This window comes from Prionailurus viverrinus, chromosome B1, assembly GCF_022837055.1.
Source record: "Prionailurus viverrinus isolate Anna chromosome B1, UM_Priviv_1.0, whole genome shotgun sequence".
NCBI classification, from domain to species: domain Eukaryota; kingdom Metazoa; phylum Chordata; class Mammalia; order Carnivora; family Felidae; genus Prionailurus; species Prionailurus viverrinus.
This window is the reverse complement of record NC_062564.1, coordinates 133,290,368-133,305,746: the sequence shown is the minus strand read 5'-3', so window position 1 is coordinate 133,305,746 and position 15,379 is coordinate 133,290,368. Positions and strand designations below refer to the sequence as shown.

The 15,379-nt window shown below is 35.7% G+C and overlaps 1 protein-coding gene across 7 annotated transcripts in view; it reads right to left on the bottom strand.

Annotated features, from left to right (window-relative positions):
- The window catches only part of ABCG2 (ATP binding cassette subfamily G member 2 (Junior blood group)), a 138,663-nt gene that overhangs the window by 48,001 nt on the left and 75,283 nt on the right, over nucleotides 1-15,379 (bottom strand). Inside the window, exons 1-2 of one of the 7 annotated variants that reach the window (XM_047854973.1) lie at nucleotides 8,894-8,897; nucleotides 3,854-3,856 (exon numbers count right to left, since the gene is read on the bottom strand). The exons of the other annotated variants lie outside the window; for them this stretch is intronic. The gene's annotated coding sequence lies outside the window, so the exon portion shown is untranslated. Of the gene's footprint in view, nucleotides 1-3,853; nucleotides 3,857-8,893; nucleotides 8,898-15,379 lie in introns of those variants that run through there. 7 annotated transcript variants of the gene reach the window in all.

Sequence of the window (15,379 nt, the reverse complement as noted above, 5' to 3'; positions counted from 1 at the left end):
TGAATTTATTCAATTCATGCTCTATCTGTTGCAATTTGTCAGCAAAAATAACTTAAAATGCTATTGGATTTTGTCTGTCTCATGAAGTTCTCATGGGTAATTGTTAAAAGCAAATAGGTTAAATACATAAAAAAGTTTATAGCTTTCAAAATCTCTGGTAAGTTAAAACTTTTGCTAGGCTAAATGAAAAATTGGGTTGAATTCATTGGGTATCTAATTTTCCAAATAAGATAAAATCCAGAAACATTTATTACTAAACAAGGCTTTTCTGCTTTTGTATTATTACCGAGAAACTAAAAATACTTAGATCTGCTGCTAAATGATTTTATCCTTTATTGAAAATTATACTATGAAAAAAACACGTTTCCAAAAACTATGAAATGTGTTCATAAATTTGCCAATGTAAAGAATTCTAGTGTAACAGTTCAAAATCCTAACTACTTAGTTTTCACTGAAGACTAAGGTTTCTAAGAGTGAAAATTCTGCTAAATGTAATGGAGACTGCTGGAAATGACAAAGAAAGCAACTCTGTATGTAGGAAAGTAGAAGATGTGCAAGAAAGATATAAGGAATGAGAATACATTTTTGTTGAGAGAAAAAAATAATTTTGTCCTAAAATAAGACTGATTGTTTTACAGAGGGAAAGCTTACGACAAAGTCTAAAAGAAAAGGAAAGTTGTAGAAGGTCTGTGAAGGGGAAAAGAATTTGATGCATGGTCAGGAATGACTATGATCAGAATAAACAAGTTTAAAAGTAAACTTGTATAGAAAATGAACAACAAACAAAACCTAAAAGCAGAAGGAAGAACATAATAAAGATTAGAGCAGACAGAAATGATATAGAAACTAAAAAAACAATAGAATGAGCTGATTCTTTAAAAAAAAATAAAATTGGTAAACCTCTAGCCACGCTTATCAACAAAAAAAGAGAAAGGACTCAAATAAATAAAATCACAAATGAGAGAGGAGAAATAACAACCAACACCACATAAGTACAATTATAAGAGAACATTATGAAAAATTGTATGCCAACAAATTGGACTACCTAGAAGAAATGGAGAAATTCCTAGAAATGCATAAACTACCAAAATGGAACAGGAAGAAATAGAAAATTTGAACAGACCTGATAACCAGCAAAGAAACTGCATCAGTAATCAAAAATCTCCCAACAAACAAAAGTCCCAGATCAGGCTTCACAGGCAAATACTACCAAACATTCAAAGAAGAGTTAATACCTATTCTTCTCAAACTATTCCAAAAAATAGAAAAGGAAAGAAAACTTCCAAATTCATTCTATGAGGCCAGCATGACCCTGAAACCAAAACCAGACAAAGGCACCACACAAAAAAGAGAACTACAGGACAATTTCCCTGATGAACATAGATGCAAAAATATTCAACAAAATACTATCAAACCAAATTCAACAATACATTAAAAAAATCATTCCCACGATCAAGTGGGATTTATTCCTGGTGGTTCACTATTTGCAGATCAATCAACATGATACATCACATCAATAAAAGAAAAGAACCGTATAATCATTTTAATAGGCACAGAAAAAGCATTTGGCAAAGTACAACAGCCATTCATGAGAAAAACTCCCAACAAAGTATAGGGATAGTGGGAACATACCTCAACATCGTAAAGGCAATATACAAAACACCCACAGCTAACATACTCAATGGAGAAAAACTGAGACCTTTTCCCCTATGATCAATAACAAGACAAGGATGTCCAACTCTCACCACTTTTTTTCAACATAGTACTGGAAATCCTTGCCACAACAGCAGAGAACAAAAAGAAATAAAAGGCATCCAAATCTGTAAGGAAGAAGTTAAACTTTTACTATTGTCAGATGACATGATGCTGTATATAGAAAAACAAAAGACTCTACCAAAAAACTGCTAGAAGTAGTATATGAATTCAGTAAAATCACAGGACACAAAACCAATGTGCAGAAATCTGTTGCATTTCTATACACCAATAATTAAGCAACAGAAAGAGAAATTTAAAAAACAATGTTATTTACAAGTATCCATTAATTGGTGAATGGATAAAGATGTTTTATATATATATATATATACACACACACACACACACACACACACACACACATACACACACACACACACACGTACACTGGAATATTATTCAGCCATAAAAAGAATGAAATCTTACCATTTGCAATGACATGGATGAAACTAGAGAGTTTCATGCTAAGCAAAAATAAGTCCGAAAAAGACAAATACCATAGGTTTTCACTCATATGTGGAATTTAAGAAACCAAAGAAATGAGCAACGGGGAAAAAGAGAGAGACAAATCAAGAAACAGACTCTTCACTAGAGAGAACAAACTGATATTGACCAGAGGAGAGAAGGCTAGGGAGGACGGATTAAATAGGTGATGGGCACTTGTGATGAGCAGTGGGTGATGTATGGAATTGTTGAATCACTACACTGTATACTTGAAACTAATATAATACTAGATGCTTAGCTAACTGAAATTGAAATAAAAACCTAAAATGAAAAAAATTACACCAGTATAAAATTAAAATTTGGTTTTTCTCTCTGTTAAAAAGATAAGACTTAGATTATTGATCTGCTCTTGATAAGAAATTACAACATTTTTTTTCTTTATCTGCTTAGAAAAACAAGGGTTTCTATATTTGTTTTTATCAGGTCTCTAATTACCTAAGAAAACTAAAACTTGTCAATATTAAAGGAGCTGAGTTTTGCTAAGAATTATATAACCTTCTATAGAATCTCTTAGTGCCATTTTGGTTAAAACTTAAAACTTAAGTTTTGTAATGATCTGTAATCCTATTTAGGCATGTGCTTTCAAACTTTTTGATATTTTTAACAAACTTCCCAAAACTTTAAATTCTAAATAAAGGTTTTCACAAAAACTTTAGCCTTGTTTATTTGGATGTTAAGTTACATGGGAAGCACTGTCAAACAAATAATGATAAACCTTCTTAGATTGTATTATGTGGGTAAATGCTATATAACTGTTCCAGAAATTATAGAAAATTCCTAAAGTTTTAATATGTCCTGGTATAATGTCATCACTTCAAATTCTAATTATTGAAACATTAAACTGTTATGTGTCACAGAAATAACTGGATTTCCTTGTCAACTGTATTATAATGAACTTTCATCAGATCTTTAACCGTCTCCATCTTTGAGTCTTTTGTCATTTATAGTTATTGTCTGATGCTCTTACAAAATTTGTTTCATCTTCAAGGAGATTCACGAAAAGGACTTTTGACAAATATAGTTTTCTGATACCCTTAAGATCACAAAACTAAACTAAGAATTTCCAGGACTAACCAAAAAAACTGCACTCAAAACAGAAATTAATAACATGGGACTAAGTGAATTAAGAAAAAATGATTATAGTTTTTACAACTCTAGTTTAAAACTGCTGGTTCTCTGCTCTTCCAGATTTAAGGAAACTTCTTCTCTTAAAATATCTATGATTTACAAAAATATGATAAAATATTCCTTTGTGAACACATAAAAACATTTATCTTTTCTCCCTACCTGAACCCTCCAGAATTTAGAAACTCTCAATAATTATTCTTGCTTTCATGGCAATTATAATTATTTGCAAAAGTTCAATAAGAATCTGTTCTCCTTGTTACAGGACACCATTGGAAACACTGGTTATATTACCAAGGCTCTGACTGGAATGTCGTATTTGAGAGACACATGTGTAGACTCAGATATGACCAGACAGCTTTAAGGAACTGAAATTGACTTTATGGAGCCGATAAAGCCCCTAGGAGGTGTTGGCCTGATACCGTGCTTACAGAGTTCCCAGCAGCTTTACCAGGCGAGTAAAGAATATCACTTCCTGACAGAAGCACGAACCTCAGGAAATGTGGGGGACCTCAAGAAGACAGGAATTCACCCAAATCTATAGGTATTATAGTAGAATCTTATGGCAAGTATTTGGTTTCACTCTTGGCCTTAAAAAATGTTAAAGGTTCAAACTGAAATTCATTACAAAAGTTCCAACAAAACAGGTTTAAAAGAATCTATATATTCAATTACTATTCCTGCTATAAATTCCTATGTAAATACTTAGGTAAATAATTGGGCCAAGTTTGTTAAAACTGGAGTTACTTTACAAACAAATTAGTCTTTATTGGGCTATTTCTGACAGGAATAAAGGTGACTTTAGAGAAAAAGGTTATATTTCAAAAACACACCTTTATAGATGTTAGATTCTAGTTCTGATTAATTATCTTTGAGGGTTTGCTGTTTGCCTATAAAACTGGGCTGGATCCTGAATTCTGGTTTCTTTGACTATCTGTCTATTTGGAGCTATCTCTCCAAACTAAGGTTTCCTATCTTCTCCCATTCTTTTATCTTAAAATCATTAAGAACTAAAACTGCTCTTCTTCCTGAAGTCCTGCAAACTGAAGCTGAACAACTTATGATAAACTTTAGAGAAATTGCCATATATATATATATATATAGACAATATTAGTGCCTTTGCTCTATGGGCCACTCAAAAGGATCACCAGAGACATGTTAACTATAAAGCAGAAAAACCCATCAGGTTTCTGCTGCCTGCTTCCATTCCATTTCTGTATGTTGATTTTGTATCCTGTGACTTTATTGAATTTGTGTATCAGTTCGGGCAAATTTTTATCAGAATCTTTTGGATTTTCTATATAGTGTCATGCCATCTGCAAATAGTGACAGTTGTACTTCTTCCTTATCAATCTGGATGCCTGTTATATCTTTTTGTTGCCTGATCGATGAGACTAGGACTTCCAGGACTAAGTAACAGTGGTGAGAGTGGACATCCCTGTCTTGTTCCTGACCTTAGAGGAAAAGCTCTCAGTATTTTTCCATTGAGTATGATATTAGCTGTGGGTTTTTTGTATATGGCCTTTATGATGTTGAGGTATGTTCCCTCTATCCCTACTTTGCTGAGGGTTTTTATCAAGAATGGATGCTGTACTGTATCAGATGCCTTTTCTGCATCACTTGAGAGGATCATATGGTTCTTATCCTTTCTTTTATTAATGTGGTATATCCAGTTGATTTATTTGCAAAAATTGAACCACTTTGCAACCCAGGAATAAATCCCACTTGATTGTGGTGAATGATTCTTTTAATGTACTGTCAGATTCAATTTGCTAGTATTTTGTTGAGAATTTTTGCATCCATGTTAATCAGGGATATTTGCCTGTAGTTCTCTCTTTTAGTGGACAAATTAGATTTTAAACTAAAGACTGTCACAAGAGATGAAAAAGGGCATTATATCATAATAAAGGGGACAATCCAAGAAGATCTAACAATGATAAATATTTATGCCCCCATCTTGAAAGAACCCAAATATATAAAACAATTAATAACAAACATAAAGGAATTCACTGATTATAATACAATAATAGTAGGGGACTTTCACACCCGACTTACAGCAATGGATCATCTAAGCAGAAAATCAACAAGGAAACAATGGCTTTGAATGACACACCAGACCGGATGGACTTAACAGATGCATTTAGAACATTCCCTCCTAAAGCAGCAGAATACACATTCTTTTCAAAAGCACATGGGACATTCTCCAGAATAGATCATATGTTAACTTCCAAATCAGGCCTCAACAAAAAGATTGAGATCATACCATAGATATTTTCTAACCATAACGCCATGAAACTTGAAGTCAACCACGTGAAAAATTTTGGAAAGACCACAAACACATACAGGTTAACAACATCCTACTAAATAATGAATGGGTTAGCCAGGAAATTAAAGAAGAAATTTTTTAAAAATGCATGGAAACAAATGAAAATGAAAACACAATGGTCCAAAACTTTTGGAATGCAGCAAAGGAGGTCATTAGAGGGAAGTACATAGCAACACAAGCCTACCTCACAAAGTAAGAAAAATCTCAAACAACCTGACCTTACATCTAAAGCTAGAAAAGAACAACAAATGAAGCCCAAAACCAGCAGAATAAGGGAAAAAATAAAGATTAGAGCATAAGTGATATTTAGAAACCAAAAACAAACAAAAAACAGAACAGTTCAATGAAACCAGGAGCTGATTCTTTGAAAAAATTAATAAAATTGATAAACACATATCAAAAAGAAGAGAAAGGACCCAAATAAATAAAATCATGAATGAGAGAGAAATCACAACCAATACCACAGAAATACAAACAATTATAAGAAAATATTATGAAAATTATATGCCAACAAATTGGGCAATCTGGAAGAAATGGGTAAATTCCCAGAAACATATAAACTACCAAAACTGAAACAGGAAGAAATAGAAATATTTGAACAGACCAATAACCAGCAAAGAAATTGTATCAGTAATCAAAAATCTTCTAACAAACAAAAGTCCAGGGTCAGATGACTTCACAGAGGAATTCTACCAAGCATTTAAAAAAGAATCAATACCTATTCTTCTCAAACTAGTCCAAAAAATATAAATGGAGGAAAACTTCCAAACTCATTCTATGAGGCCAGCATTACCCTGATTCCAAAGCCAAATGAAGACTCTCTGAAATTTTTAAAAAGGTTTGTTCATTTTGTGTTAATAGCTCCCAGGGCTAAGAAGGTAAACTTTGGAGTTGCAAGTTATCAGCTGGAATCCCCAAGCGTTTCAGGTCCCAGGAAGGCTATGCCGCAGGAATACAGGCAACCCAGAAATAGACCAACTTCTCCTGATCCATTCATACTTGATTTGTCTGCAAGGAGAAAGTTAAATCCGCTCTGAAAGACATCATCATCCAAATTTTCAATAAAAAATTACCAGACATGCCAGTAAACAGAACCTAATGTTCTAACAACAAGAAAATAGAAATAGACCCACAGGTAATGCAGACTAGAATCATCAGACGGTGACATTAAAATAACTGAGTAATATGTTTAAGAAAATGAATAAAAAGATATTATCACCAAAGAACCAGAATCTATATCGAAAAACAAAAAAATCAATAGATGAGCTTAATAACAGTTTAGACACAGAAAAGAGAATTAGTGGAATTGGTAGACTCATATGCAGCAAACATCTAGTTTGAAACATGGATGAAAATTATCAATATGGTGTGTGTCGGGGGGGGGGGGTCCTCCAGACTGAAAAAGATGAAACCTACATAAAAGAGTCTAAGAAATATATGGGATATGATGAAAAAGGTCTGGCATACATGTAACTAGAGACCTCAAAGTGGAAAAACTGTAGTAGAATCAACATTTTAAGAAATACTAACCATGTATTTTCTAAAACTGATGAGGTTCTCAAGCCACAAACTGAAGAAGCTCGAGGAACATTAAAGCAGGATAAATAAAAGAAAACCAACCTGGGCATATCATAGTAAAGCAGCTAAAAAACAAAGGAATAGCTGAGTAATTGTTTCTGCACCCAGAATCTGCTCTACTGTCATCACATTTATAACACTCCATTCAATTTTGGTAACTGGTAAAGTAGGAAAACACCTAAAGACTGACACTCAGGAAATTAAAGGTAAATAGCTTAGTTTTAATCTATGAACACAATGAATGGTAATAATTAGCCAAAATCCTATTCTCTTAAAGCAGTGAAAGCAAAGGTATAAGGTACAAGTAATCTATAAACTTTACATCTTGACTTTATAAACTTCTTAAGCTATCTCCCCATGTCTTCAGAAGCCAAAATATGCCAGTTCTAATGCCAGCAATCACTTCTACAGTCGTCCTCATTTAATGTTTAGCACTGAGGAAGCCGCTAATCTAAGACTCATTAAGACAATCAAATAACATACCAAATCTAAATAGGACATTGGCTCAAGATGGAAATTTGTAAGAGATTTTTTGAGATTTTTCTACTAATAAAAGGCACCAACTGGAACTAAAGTGCCCAAGAAAGATCATCTATGTCCATACAAGGCAGATGGTTAAAACTTATCAATACAATCACATTTTAGAAGGGTGTGCATACAGAGCGCCTTCATTGTGATAGGATTAAGTTTGTGATTCACACTGTCTAGAAGCTGCTCGGTTCCTCATTAGGATTCCAACAATCTTCCTCAGAGAGACGGCTTGGCTTCAGAAATTCTCCTGAGTCACAAATCAAGAGATTAGACAGGTATAACCTAGGCATACCATCCAGCTAAAGCACATCACACACACACACACACACACACAAAACAACAAACTTTTTATTTCTAACACCATTTGGAACAATGCATTACTCCAAGATGAAACAAAAAATATATAGTAATGATCATAAAATAAAGAAAATACAACAACCTCAGTACCGTATTAACTTCAAAGTGCTGGGTCACCAGTTAATATCATATACTGAGTTTAGATGGGTCACCAAAAGAAACTGCTTCCAAGTAAACATTAATATTTCCCTATGTTCAGAAGCTTTCTGAGCATATGTGTTGCTACCAGTGAATTAGCCTTATCTTCTTTTATATATAAAAAACAACCTAAATCACCTCTAGATTTCCTTATCACAAAAATCATCTTCCCAACTTGCTGCTGCTTCCTTTCTTCCAGAGCATCTGCTGGTCCTAATTGGGTTCTTATCCCTTTCTGTGTCCTAGACCCACTGCAAAAACATTTATTAAGCTGCAATTTTAACAATATTTTAATTCTGTTCTGAAATTCATCTGCAAATACCTTAATGTAACATTGAAGCCAGTGATTTAATAAACAAGAGGCATGTATATATTACTGTGCAAAAAAATAAGCCTTACACATTTATGTCTATATATGATATTTGTAAAGTCAGTTTCCCAAGGCCCATAGAACTAAAGTGTGCACACAGCACATACACACACATCACCAGATTCAAATCAAATGGATTTATATTAAGTGTGAAATTAGATGATATAAAATTTACAACCAGATACACAAAATATGAATTGAATTATAAATACACTGTTGATAATGGGTATAACAATATAATAAAAATAAAAGAAGTATCCAAATGGCTTAAAAATTCACCTGAACCCAGCCTACTCTGTTATCTGGCTTGATTATGTCCCTTAGCCAGGTGGAAAAGCTCTTTCACATATGACTGAGGGGCTTTAATGAGATTCTTTTCCACTTTTCAGCTGTCCCTTTTCTGGCGGTTTACCTATGTCATCTTTACTCTCTTCTTACGGTTTTCCAACTAGTGAAGCCACATTTTTACTTTTTTAAAAAGTTTAAACAGTCTCCTGCCATGGATGCTGGCATATCTATTATAAGAATGATAACCTGCATTTAAAATACCATTCTTCTCTATTTTACTCTTCACTACACTCATAATCTGATAGTCTACTATAAGCGGAATGCATAACACAATGGAAACTGCACATAGATAAGAAAAGCACACAAGTTAATTCTAAAGTTCTCAGCCAGACACCTGTCCACAGTCGTAACTATTGCTCATGCTGGGAGAAGCCAGAGTAGCCTCAGGTCAAGAATTCAGTGCTGTCCTCTTACATTTTTTTCCTAGGGGTAATACTAGTAAATGGAGAGTTTTCAACTCTGCTTCATAGGCATAAGGACATGCTATCTAAGCACATACCTCCTGCAAACATTTACTATAATGCTAAGAGATTAAATCCTGACAAGGAGTTAGGAGTCTCAAGTCACTATCAGGTGATCATTACAAAACTTATGAATGGACAGAAAGCAGAAGCTAGCAGAGTATTGAGCACTGTTAGAAAGGGAACTTTTCGAAAGTATCAATCAATGGATTTTAATGTTATCTAATTTGACACATCCACTTTGAACCATCCAATGTTGACACTATATTCAGGTCCAAAGGCTACTCAGTAACAGAGAGTTAGAATCAGATCGCTGAAGTCTTCAGGACAAGGAAACAATCCCAGTCTGGCACTCTAGGCCCCCACAGCATCACAGCAGAGTGATCTGGGAAACATGGCATGAAGGACAAGATCAGCCAGAGAGGAAGAGACCCCATCATGGAAGGTCTGTACAACCAATTAGACCCCACTGAGGCCTTAGAAGCAGGACTACAGATCTAACTATGTTTTTAAATGACCACTCTGGCAGCACTGTGTGGCAAATGCAGCAGCAAGAGCCATTAGGTGGCTAGTGCAGAAACTAGGTAAAACATACTTGGACAAGGAGATGAGCTGGGTAATGACAGAGGGGACATCAAAAACTCAAAGACTCGGGGCGCCTGGGTCGCTCAGTCAGTTAAGTGTCCAACTTGGGCTCAGGTCATGATCTCGTGGTTTGTGGGTTTGAGCCCCACATCAGGCTCCGTGCTGGCCGCTCACAGCCTGGAGCCTGCTTCAGATTCTGTGTCTCCCTCTCTCTCTGCCCCTCCGCCACTCACACTCTGTCTCTCTCTCTCAAAAATAAATAAACATTAAAATTTTTTTTTTAAATTTTAAAAAACCTCAAAGACTCTGTTCCAATGCAGTTAAGTTTTAGATGTCTGTGAGATATCTGAGAGAGAGATAGCTACCTTTGGTTAAAAACAGAGCCAGGAGCACCTGGCTGGGTCAGCTGGTACAGCATGTGACTCTGGATCTCGGAGTTATGGGTTTGAGCCCCACATTGGGTATAGAGATTATTCAAAAATAAAATCTTTAAAAAAAACCTGAGAACCATAAATAAGACTTGTGGATGACAACCCCCCACCCCCAGTGTCTTGGGGTCTTCATCATGCAATAATGTATTATTTTTTTATTTTTTAACAAAACGCTACAGACCCACATTTGACTGAGCATCCAAATATAAACTGTTTTCCAAGAGGCATTTATGCATTGACCCTGTCATACACGATTGTAAAGTTTAGGATCTTGGCAGCTACACTGAATTTTTAGCCCCTTGACCTTCTCTCCCCTAATGATCTTGTCCTTCCTACTATCTTAGTCCTGCATGCTCCCAACACTGGCACTGTCTTCACATCCACCTATCTTTCTCATCTTTTATCCATCCCCTATCTTTCTGGAGCACTGCTTCTACTTATCACAGGACAACACCCCTAGGATTCCCTCTGATCCCACTGAAAGTTAACCCTCTACTCTCTTCATAATTTCTTTAAAGACATTTGCACATCACAAAGATATGACCTATGCATATCTTTAAGCTACAGAGCTAAAAAAACAAAACAAACAAAACAAACAAAAAAAAAATCCTGCTTTCTTACCAGAGCCTAATAAATAAAAGTTCACGTGTTCACTGTGTTTGCTTCCTAAGCACTTACAGGTCATCATTTGAGAAAAACTGGGAACTTTTAAAAAAACTCTGAACCCTAAAAATTGTATGTATTTCCCATGAGACTAAACCCAAACTGGCAACTACAGTGAGGTCTTCTATAATGTTTGAAATTGAAGGCATTATTCTTTCTGTAAACATGCACTTCTAGGTCACAAATCTAGTAAACTTAAAAAGCCCAGAGTGACCCCAATAACATAGCTAGTGCCCAGATGGTGGTTTCTAATAACATTCTCCAAAAAAGGAACCCATGTCTTGGAGAAATGGTTGATTCCAGGGTTGAGACATGGAAAATATTGAGCCTGCAGCATTCTGTAGTATCAGAAAGTAAGGATAGGGGTGCCTGGGTGACTCAGTCAGTTAAGCGTCTGACTTCAGTTCAGGGCATGATCTTGCGGTTTGTGAGTTCAAGCCCCACACTGGGCTCTCTGCTGTCAGTTTGGAGCCCACTTCAGATCTTCTGTCTCCCTCTCTCTCTGCCCCTTCTCTTCCCTTCTCTTCCTCTCTCTCTCTCTCTCAAAAACAAATAAGCATTAAAAAAAAAAAAAGTAAGGATAAAGCTTTAAAGTTGGGGCAAGGAGGCAGGGGGAATGGTAGTATGTCAAAAGGGCACATAGACCAACCTGAAAGAAAGTTCTAGTGGCCAAGGCTGGAACAGGTTGAGCAGCAAATTAAATAATGACAATATTGAATTATAACCCATAAAATAACAAATAGCCATGAATTTTTACTGATACAAATAGTTGAGTAACTAAATGGGTAAGAAGAATTAGTAAACTTAGAAGGAGAAAAAATTTTAAATCACTATTAGAACAACATAGTACAATGTACATCAAGTTCCACCAATGGATGTTAAAATTAGTGAACAAAGTTTAAAGAGAAAGAAGATATTTGCATAGTCCAAATTTAAGTCTAAGGAGAAACCGGGTATTCGCATAGTCCAGGTTTCTCTCCCAAGATACCTAATAATTACAAAGAGAAAAATAACTTTCCACTGAGGACCTGGCGAACAGCACCTTAACCAAGGTTTACGTCAGCAAACGTAAGATGTCATGTACCTCTGACAAAATGTACTGAGATTCCTTCTGGTATTTTTTTCCCCAAAATGCATAACCTCAATCTAATCATGAGAAAACATCAAGTACTAACTGAGGAGCATTCTATAAAATATCTGACCAGTACTCTTCACAAGTTCCTGGAACTGGATCCTGAATGGAAAAAGGATAATGAAAAGCCAGTGAAATCCAAGTAAGTCTATAGTTTTGTTAATAGTATTACAGTATTGTCCCAATGTTAATCTATCAGTTTTGACAATTTTACTATAGTTATACTAGATGTTACAGAAACTCTCTGTGCCATATTTTTTTGCAACTTTTCAGTAAGCCTAAAAATTATTTCAAAACAACAAATTAAAATCAATAACGAAATAACCCCCAATTTTTTCAATGTTTATAATGGAAGCATGATGTCAGGCTTAAAATGCCATCTTTGTTCTTGAAAACCTCATCAAGAGCTATGCAAACCCAATCACAGCTTTTCAATGCATTCTCAAAAGCATTGTTTTATAAAGGATAACACATCAATAACATCTTTTTCTTGTTACCCTGTCATAATTATGATTAGCTGAAATTCATGATATGAGAGTAATGAGATCCACCTAAAAACCAAGCTTTAAGGGCTATCTCTATAGCACTGAGAAGGGAAGTAAGAGCAGGAAACTTACCTTTTCTAAACTATTCTCCAGAAGTGATTTGTGCCTCTTCCTTATTTAGGTGGAAATTGTGGAGGGAGAGAAGCACAGCAATTTGCCTTTTGTGGAAAAATTCGAACCACTTCAATTTGCCTCTGGGATAGGGTAGCATTCTACCAGGTAAGATGGAATATATCTCCCTGGGGGTGGGGTGGGGTGGAGAGATATGTATCTACATCTGAGGTCAGAACACAATGAGTGGTCCGTAGCTCCAGGGAACAGCTAAGTAGCAAGACCAGATCTATACTGTAGCAACTGGAGTGGGTCAACTGGCCCTAGGTTGCTGGTAATATCCGCATAAATCAATGCTGCGTGTGTCAAATGGATTCTACTCCTAACTTAGATTTGATATGGAAGTGGTGAGTGATTTGGCATGATATCAATAGTACTATTAGATTTAGGTATGAGTGAATTGATATCATTAGATTTTTAACTATAATTAGCCTACTGCTTTATGATTTCTGAAGTACACGTTTTATTTGAGGTAACTATTATGAGGTACACTGGGAAGACATACAGTATCCCCATATGATGGAACAGGATAAAGGGATCAGAAAGGTTATAAATCAAAGTCAGGTGGTAGGTTTGCAGAACCAAGACTCCAGTCTCTAGACTTCCTTGCACAGAGTACGTATGCACTAACATAATGACAAGTATTATTTCCTGGATTCTTGCATTTCCTGCAGTTTTATTCCTTCTGTTTTTATTAGTAACAGGTAGGTATTAGGAACAAGTTATTAGTTACTAAAAGCATTATTTTCAGAATAGACAAGGCATCACCCAAACCAGCTTCTACCAATGTATTAATTAATGCTGCAGACTTGTGCTACCCAATATGGCAGCCACTAGCCACATGTGGCTACTAAATACTTGAAATGTGCATAGTCAGAATTGAGATGTGCTGTACATGTAGGATACCCACCAGATTTCAAATATTTAATATGACAAAAAGAATGTAAAATATCTCAGTAAGTTTACATTGATTGCATACTGAAATTCTATCTTGAAGATATTGTTTATATAGAAAGAGAGACAGATATAGACAGTGTTTAACAGTTTCCAAATAATAGTAAGCTTTATAAGGATCATTTGACCCTCACAAATTGGGCAGTTATTCCCATTTTACAGAAGAAGCTATGCTGGGGTGACTACGTGGCTCAGTAGGTTAAGTGTCAAACTTAACTTGGTTTGGCTCTTGGTTATGGCTCAGGTCATGATATCACAGCTGTGAGTTTGAGCCCCGTGTCAGGCTCTGTGCTGACAGTGCAGAGCCAGCTTGGGATTCTCTCTTTCTCCCTCTCTCTCTCAAAATAAATAAACTTAAAAAATTTTTTTAATTTTTAATTTTTTAATTAATTTTTTAATTTTAATAAAGTTCAATATGGTCTTTTTGTCCCCACTATGAGTAACCCAGTGAACTCTCAGCTTCCTCCTCTATAAATATGGGATTGAAATACTCCCTGGAAGGTTTAGTCTGAGCATCAAATGAGAATGAATATAAAAACACCTGCACAGAGAAAGCACTCAACCACCCATTAATGGCCACTTCCTTTTATCCAGAAGACCTAATGACCTTGTCTTAAGGCATTCCAAACTAATACAGGATGGTTGAATAAAAGGAGGAAAATGAAGTATTTTCTTCTCCCTTTCTAAGTATTCTTTTGTCCCTCCAACTTTTCTATCCCTTCTCTCCCCTGTCCTAGGATACAGTCAGTGTGGAGCCAGGGTTGGGCTGTGCAGGTCAGGAAGCAGATAGGGCAGGACCTCCTGTGTGAAAGTATCCAAACTTTGGGTACCTGTCAGAGAGTTTTTCTTCTTACCTTGTAAGACACTCCACTCAAATGGCCCCAGAGGGAGATCATAGGCTTATTACTTTCTAGAGGCTTCCGGTTTTGCCTTTCCAGATAACTCTAAGAACTTAATACCAGAGAAATGACAGAGAGTTACCTAATGCTACCTGGCCCTAAGTACTGATTTCCACCCAGCTCTTGTCTAAAGTGTAAAATTTTTTTCTGGTTGCAAACCCAAAGAGATTGGGCTAGTGATCAGCAAAAGTGTAAGAAACTTTGTTCAATGGGGTGTCAGATACTGCCAAGATTTGACTGTACCCTTCTGTCAAAATCAAAACTTCTTCATTGAAATCAGTACGTTTGCTTTACTCACATCCACTCACCTTGGGTTTCAACAACCAGTGTGCTACTAACTTTCAATGTTATGATTCTCTGAATGGGTATTTTATTTATCTCTATAAATAAGCTAACTGTGTGGCTCAAAAAATAGATAGCCACTTTGTAACAGTCACTCAGTGAAACAGAATATCTTGCTTCAAAAAAAAAAAAAAACTATGCTGGGGGGTATCATGAGAAGGGGGAGTAACTGCTAATGGGTTTCTAGGGGAGGGGATGATGAAAATGATTCCACACACTGTGCACTT